Source organism: Eublepharis macularius, chromosome 13 (assembly GCF_028583425.1).
Source record: "Eublepharis macularius isolate TG4126 chromosome 13, MPM_Emac_v1.0, whole genome shotgun sequence".
Classification (NCBI taxonomy): Eukaryota; Metazoa; Chordata; class Lepidosauria; order Squamata; family Eublepharidae; genus Eublepharis; species Eublepharis macularius.
The window spans coordinates 23,729,882-23,737,904 of record NC_072802.1 but is presented as its reverse complement, the minus strand read 5'-3'; positions in this window follow the sequence as shown (position 1 = coordinate 23,737,904).

The following is an 8,023-nucleotide window of genomic DNA, read 5'->3' as shown; positions in this document are numbered from 1 at the left end:
AAGGTTGGTAAACAGGGTAATCAGTTGGTTTGAGCTGCCAGTGGGTCAGCTCCCCCAAAGGTTAGTAAACAGGTTGGAGAGTTCTTCTGGGCTGCCAGTGGGTCAGCTCCCCCAAAGGTTGGTAAACAGGTTGGTGAGTTCTTCTGAGCTGCCAGTGGGTCAGCTCCCCCAAAGGTTGGTAAAAAGGTCGGAGAGATCTTCTGAGCTGCCAGTGGTTCAGCTCCCCCAAAGGTTGGTAAATGGGTTGGAGAGTTCTTCTGAGCTGCCAGTGGGTCAGCTCCCCCAAAGGTTGGTAAACGGGTTGGAGAGTTCTTCTGAGCTGCCAGTGGGTCAGCTCCCCCAAAGGTTGGTAAACGGGTTGGAGAGTTCTTCAGAGCTGCCAGTGGGTCAGCTCCCCCAAAGGTTAGTAAACAGGTTGGTGAGTTCTTCTGAGCTGCCAGTGGGTCAGCTCCCACAAAGGTTAGTAAACAGGTTGGTGAGTTCTTCAGAGCTGCCAGTGGGTCAGCTCCCCCAAAGGCTGGTAAACAGGGTAGTCAGTTGGTTTGAGCTGCCAGTGGGTCAGCTTCCCAAAGGTTGGTAAACAGGGTAGTCAGTTGGTTTGAGCTGCCAGTGGGTCAGCTCCCCAAGGGCTGGTAAACAGGGTAGTCAGTTGGTTTGAGCTGCCAGTGGGTCAGCTCCCCAAACGCTGGTAAACAGGGTAGTCAGTTGGTTTGAGCTGCCAGTGGGTCAGCTCCCTCAAAGTTTGGTAAGGAAGTTGGAGAGATCTTCAGAGCTGCCAGTGGGTCAGATCCTCCAAAGGTTGGTAAACAGGTTGGAGAGTTCTTCAGTGCTGGTAAACAGGGTAGTCAGTTGGTTTGAGCTGCCAGTGGGTCAGCTCCCCAAACGCTGGTAAACAGGGTAGTCAGTTGTTTTGTGCTGCCAGTGGGTCAGCTCCCCAAAGGCTGGTAAACAGGGTAATCAGTTGGTTTGAGCTGCCAGTGGGTTAGGTCTCCAAAGGCTGGTAAAGAGGTTGGACAGTTGGTTTCAGCTGCCAGTGGCTCAGCTCCCCCAAAGGCTGGTAAACAGGGTAGTCAGTTGGTTTGAGCTGCCAGTGGGTCAGCTCCCCAAATGCTGGTAAAGAGGTTGGACAGTTGGTTTGAGCTGCCAGTGGGTCAGCTCCCCAAAGGCTGGTAAACAGGGTAGTCAGTTGGTTTGAGCTGCCAGTGGGTCAGCTCCCCAAAGGCTGGTAAACAGGGTAGTCAGTTGGTTTGAGCTGCCAGTGGGTCAGCTCCCCAAAGGTTGGTAAACAGGGTAGTCAGTTGGTTTGAGCTGCCAGTGGGTCAGCTCCCCAAAGGCTGGTAAAGAGGTTGGAGAGTTCTTCAGAGCTGCCAGTGGGTCAGCTCCCCGAAAGGCTGGCTAGCAGACTGGTCACGTCTTCTGAGGTGTCAGCGGGTTAGCTCTTTGGGTCATATTATATAGGGCTGTTAATCAGGTGAAAGTGCTACCGTTATACTTTCCTTTTCTTTTAAAGGATACAATTATATTTGAAATAACTTCTAATGTGCAAACTGCATCTCTCCACTGGTATCATCTTTCCTTGCCTTTGAAACGGCTCTGTCTCTTTGATCCTGAAGCAGGTTTTTATTCTGAAAATAGAATTGGAGAACAAATCAAGTTAGCATTGTGAAAATTATGCAGATGGAGTCACTCCCTGAGTAGTCTTTTTCTTGTCTTTGGGGTCTGCAAACGACTGTCCTCTACTAACTCCTTTGCTATATTTTAAAAATGTTATACATCATACATGTAATGTTATACATTATACATTTTTTTTCTTCCAGTTATGCTTAGTCATTCACCAAGTTTATATATCCTTTTCATTTCCACCTTTTAAGCAATTCGATAGCCTCAGATGTAAAACCTAATAAGGAACAGAATCTCTAAATATGCAAAACTTTAAATCCATCAAAACAGCAAAAGCAGAACTATATTAAAAGGCTAACTCTCAAAAGCAACTTTTAAAACCCCTCTTGAATAAAGAAGCCTGTCTAAGAGTTTAGGGAGGCCATGGCTAGCAGGTTCATCTATTCTGCCCTTCTGTGGAGATTTTATGCCTGCCAGGTAGGGGAGCTGTGGATGAGTCAAAGTCTTCCGAAACTCTGAGTTGGTCCCAAACAGTTCTGGGTTTTTATGGGCAAACGTATACTCTGTAGGCAGAGGGCACTTTGTGAGGTCACGGGGCAATGATGCGGGTTGCCTGTTGTTGTGGCATTATATATTGTCAGGAGATAAGGCTGTCAAACTCTGGCCACATGAATACAAGGCTTATAAGTAGGGCTTAAAATTTAAATGGACTTAAATGACAGATTAAACATTCCATTGGCTAGTTGATTAATTGAGTGGGGGAACTGGCAATCGCTAGATTTCAACTGCATATAGCATTTCCTCCAGAAGAGATGAGAAACCTTTTCAGAGCTGGAATCTTTTATCTTTCTTTCAGGAGGCAATCCTTCAAACCACGTGACCTGAAATGTGCATCCCCCAAAAACACAACTGAGTACTTTAACAACAGAAATTAATTTTTTGTTAATTTGGAATCTGGTGGCAAGAGATTGGTTAAGCAAATGCCGCTCAAGGGATACTGATACCTGGTAATACTTTTTTCATGCCCTCTAAACATTAATACTTCTCCATATGTTGCTGTTAACCATTTATCTAGACTAATGTATGTAAACAGGTGATCTCTTCTTAACAAGAAATATAACTTCTCCCTTTCAGTTTCCACATACTTGAGCAAGTTCCCCAGTCTCTTCATACTTTTACCCATGCACAAACCAGAGAGGGCTCAGTTTCCTCAGATTCATGGTTGTGATCTTCTCACCTAATGCTAAGCTTCTAATCCCTGCTGGTTTTTGGCCAAACCACATGTTAAATTGGTATTCCAAATGTGGTTTGAACTGTACAATTTTCCTCCCAAAAGCTGCTATGGGATGTATGAATGTGTGTGTTGGGAGGGCTCCCCCCCCCCAGCTTCTTTATGTCCTATTTAGGAAAAGATATAATACAAATACCTATCTTTTGAAAGCAATAGCAACCTGTGGGCGTGGGGGATATCTGTTAGGAAAATGGTGCGGGAGAGAGGAGCTAACTCCCCTTCCTCAGCACCCTGGCCTAGGTCCAGATAGGAACATAGCCTCTCCTAGAACACCAATGTCCCATAGGGGTCAACGCTCCCTTCACAATATACCTTTTAAGTTCCCATATTTCTCTTTCTATTAGGGTTGCCAACCTCCAGGTGAAGATGTTCCAGAATGAGAACTGTTCTCCAGAGATCAGTTCCCCTGGAGAAAATGGCTGCTATGATATTATATTCTATTGAAGTCCCTCCTGTGCTGAAACTCTGCTCTCAGGTTTCACCCCCTCCCCCAGATCTCTAGGAATTTCCTAATCCGGAGTTGGTTACCCTCCTTTCTATTCCGGCGAAATGTTCTTCCTCCTTTTCCTCCTCTGCTTCAGCCCTCTCTGTGCCTCTTAGTTCTTCCCTCTCTACCTCCAACTGTCACCCCCCACAACATTCTTTTATCGCCATGGGAATCAACAGCTCATAGCAGCTGGCCCCTCACTCTGATTCCAACCCCCCACAGTACCCACAAACAAAGGCAAGCCAGCCCCTTCCAGCACAGTTTTCACTAAAGGGGAAATGGGGATCTTCCTAGACATTTCTGGCTCCAGACAATTTTCCTCTAGTCATTAATATAGGTTTGAGGAGCTGTGACCTCTGGACCATTGTGAGGGAACAAGTGTCACGTTATTCTCTATGTGTGGTGTTTTGAGAAATAAGCCTAGTTTGGGCAATATTGATCCTTCCTCCACGAGAAGGGCAAGATCATGCATTCTTGCCCTCTCTGCCAGTTGTTAGGGAACGTGGTTATTTGGTTTCATTGTTCCCTGTGAGCAAATGCACCGCTGTCCAGGGTTCTGAATGAGCAAAGAGGTGTAGCTTAAAATCTTTTAACCCCAGCGGAGTTCCCTCCTTTTTCCTCCCCTCTCTGTGGGTTTTGGGGATTCCCAGCACCTTTCCCTACACCTGACTGAGGGAAAGCACCACCTTTAGGTCACCACAGCTCCGAGGAATCCCAGGTTTTCCTAGGAAACAGTTTTGAAGCCCAGTGCAAAGTTAGCTGAAGTCCTGGTTAGTCACACACTAGTTTCACACCAAGAAGATAATCCTTTTTATCTGAGCAGCATAATTTGTCAGCAGTGATGTGTCATCACCATTTGTAGTGCCTGTGATTTTTACTTTAATTAAAGCTGAATGTTGCTGAAGCCTGTTTAGTTTAAAAGTACAGGTCTGTCAGTTAACCAAAACACAACTTTCTCACCTGTCTGTCCTCACCAGGTAGCTGTCATTGTAGCTGTGATGATCTAGCACCTAGTCACTTGATGTCCTAGAACAGTACTTAATATGTATAGAATGATTAAAGTCAGAATGCTGCAATGATTGGCCTAGGATCTGGAAGAATCAGGTTTGAATCCCCACTCTGCCATAGAAGCTTCTAGGTCACCTGGGGCCAGTCACAGACACTAACCTATACCTCACAGGGTTGTTGTGAGGAAAACATGGAGGCAAGGATAATGATGTAAGCCACTTTGGGTCTCCAATAGGGAGAAAAGTGGGGTGTAAGTGAGGTAAACAAACAAATTGATGAACAAAATAAAACCGGATTTTCCTGCCACAGCACTGATGAGGAAAATTCTCTGATTACAACCAGTAGCTGCTTACCAATAGCTGCCAAAATCAAGTTAGCAAGTAATAAAGGTGTTCCAGGAAGAAGAAAACAGTAGTTTAAAAGGTTCATTTTTATTCCTGAGCCAACTTCAGGCTAGATTTTTGCTATGAATTAGTAGCTGTCCACTAGAATATTGCATTACCATGTTTATTTGTTGACTGGTATGAAAGGTTTGCTCTAGAATTATTTATTTGGTCTATGGGATTTATCTCTCACCTTGAAATCAATAGGCAAGTCAGCTCACAATAAGACCCCTCTTCAAAAAAAAAAAACCCTCAAGCAAAACAGTAAAATTAGGTGAACAAAGGCAGCAGCAAATGCTACTAGGTACAGTACATTTTAATAATCCATAGAACAATTTCTAAAACATCAGTTCAATAAAACAGCAAGCAACACAACTATTAAAAAGAAGAAAATCTTCAGTAATAATCTCCCTCCTTTTTACCCCCCAAATGGAACCGGGTGATCAGCTTGCAAAGGGCCTAGTCTGTTTTGTAATTCTTGTAAAGTAGAAACAGAAATGCTACTATAAACATGAAAATAACTTTCCTTCACTGCTGCGCCCTCTCAGGCTGCTGCAATATGCCTAGCAAACTGTGCTGTGTTTTGCCATATACGTTTCCCGAAGCATTTTCTGTTTCCTTCTGCCAAAAGCATTTAATTTAGTTCTTTTATTTATAGACCACCTTTCAATTCTGAAAGTCCTAAGGCAGTTTACAGTACAATAAAGTACACTGGAAGTCAATTTAAGAAACAGTCATACACAATAAAAATCAGTGCAAATACAAGTGAAATACAATGAAAATTCAGTTGGAATCCATCAGAAATTAACTTAAAAATAATACAAATCAGGTTTCTAATAGTACCAGTCACTTGCTGTACCAATTCTTACTGCTGTAACTCAATATATGTAATTTAACACCATTGTTTGCATGTAAATGTGGTGTACATTATTTGTGGTGCTAAAAATGTAAAAATTGCATTGAAATGTCATCAAGGAATAAATTGAGACCACCAGCAACAAAAGTGGGCAAAATGAAAAGGGCTTGTTTTATTTGCACTTTGAGGTTATTTATGGAATGATTTTCCACCCAAATGTGCTCAAAGCAGTATACAATTAAAATCAAAGACATCTTAACCAGCTAAAGTAGCACAGAAATAAAACAATAAACAAGTAATAGGTGCTGTTTGTCCGCAATCCAGCTCAAAGTCTTCCAGAAAAGAAAATGTTTCCATTCGGTCAGGAAGGGATGAAACTCTAATAAAGAAGGAGTTCCACCACTTGGCAGCAGTCCCAAAGCCTTTCTATGAATCCCTGAAGATCTAATCTCAGTTACATCTGATTCCCATAGGAGAGCATCATGCATGGATCTTAGAATCAAGCAAGGCTCTGAGATATTTGTATGTTCCTAGTTGAAATATGAGCACAACACTGGCTTGTTTAAAGTATATTTTTATTTAATATATTGTAGTGAAATAGTAACAAACTATATCAACTGAAAAGGTTTAGTGGGTCAGGTTTTGCACTGCTTGTATCTGGGACCTATGATTCACTCAAGTCTTAAGGTCCTTTTTACCAAGACTGCTATCAAGAAAATTTTAATAAAATGCAAGCAAACAAGGTCTCTTATAGGATACCCGTTTCAGTTGCTAGCAGCAGGATTCTTTTATTACATTTACAAAAATGTGTTACCACACAAGGCAGTGTTAGGAAAACTCTGTATTGAGCTGCACAATACACAGAAACAGACTCACAAAGGCAATAATTTCTTGTTTCCGCCATGTAAGCAAGTCCGTCTCTTGGAGCAGATAAAAGGGTTGAGCTTCAAGACTCACACGTAGAGGTTTGCTCTCCTGACACTTGCCTTCTCTTGGACTATCTGATGCCTTTTGACCATCAACAACCTGCTAGGATGTTTCTCCAAGTTGGCAGTAAACCATCGGGAGGTAGCAGCAGGCAAGACTTCAGTTCAAGGACTGTGGCTTGCTTTGGAGCCAGTAGACGTAGTCACAGAGACCTTCAGTTTCTTGTTAAGTGGCTACCAGAGCCTCAGTGAATGCAGGCTAATTTGGTGAGTCACTGCCTCTGCTGTCTGTATGGAGGTTGTAAAGGCAGCCAGTGTATGAATGGGGCCTGTGCAAAGGATTTTGTGGCTTTGATGGAGGTTGTAGAACCTTATAAGCTATGGTGGCTCTTCTGGTGGAGGATACAGAGACAGATTGTGCAGCAGATCTTTTACCGGCCCTGGAATCCAACCCATTCAAATGGATGCAAACCTCTTCCAGCTAGACCATGTTGACATAGATGCATATATGTGACAAGCAACACATCAAGAAAAGGAACAGATCAAAAACCTCGACAACCAGTTTTTGTTTCCTACATAGACCAGGTGAGATATCAGGACAGTAGGTCGCGCCATCTGTGTATTTAATTCAGTTCACCTTTTGGTACTGCATGCTTAAGAGCATACATTTCCATAAGACCTAGGAGCAATTTACAAAAGGATGGTGCCTAAGGAACCTCTAGAGTAAACAGACTCAAGTAGTGTTTCGGTCTGGCCTAGCTAGAGCAACAATGGATTCTGTGTATTATAATGGTAAGACTGGGGTAAGTGAATGAGGCATCTTTAGCCACCTGCAGGCTTTCTAGGGGGGAAAAGTTATGTATGTTATAGGATCTTAGTAGCTGAAAGCTTGAGGAGCAAAATTAGTAACAGGAAAAATTTGGAATACCCCATAGTGCTAGAATTTACAATTCTGAGGTATTCCTTAATATTTTACAGTATGAAGAATTGGTAATTTGTAGATTTGTCCTAAAATCACATAACCTCTGTTAGTTCTCCTCAGGAAAAAATTTGCTTTACCACTGAGCTATAGACCCTCTGAACTCTATGGTGCAGTAGAATGCAAGTATAGACACCTGCCTAGCCAAGCATTTAATGATTAATATTTAGCTGATTAGGCTGTTATGTGTGTGATATATTCAAGCCTCTGAATGTGTTTCAGGTAAGGAAACTGTTAAAACACTACGCATGATTCAGTATCGGGGCAGAGGGAGTGAATCCCTTTAAATTAATCATGGAAGATCTGTTTTTTTGAAAATGCTGAAATAGATAGTGCTTGTTGCTTTCAGCTTCTTCATGATATTATCAACAGCAACAGTTCCCCCACTTAATTATATCCCTTTTTGAGACAGGTTTGAAGAGAATAAATTTGTCTTTCTGAAGCAGTGCTATTGTTAGTTGAAGGAGAGTGGG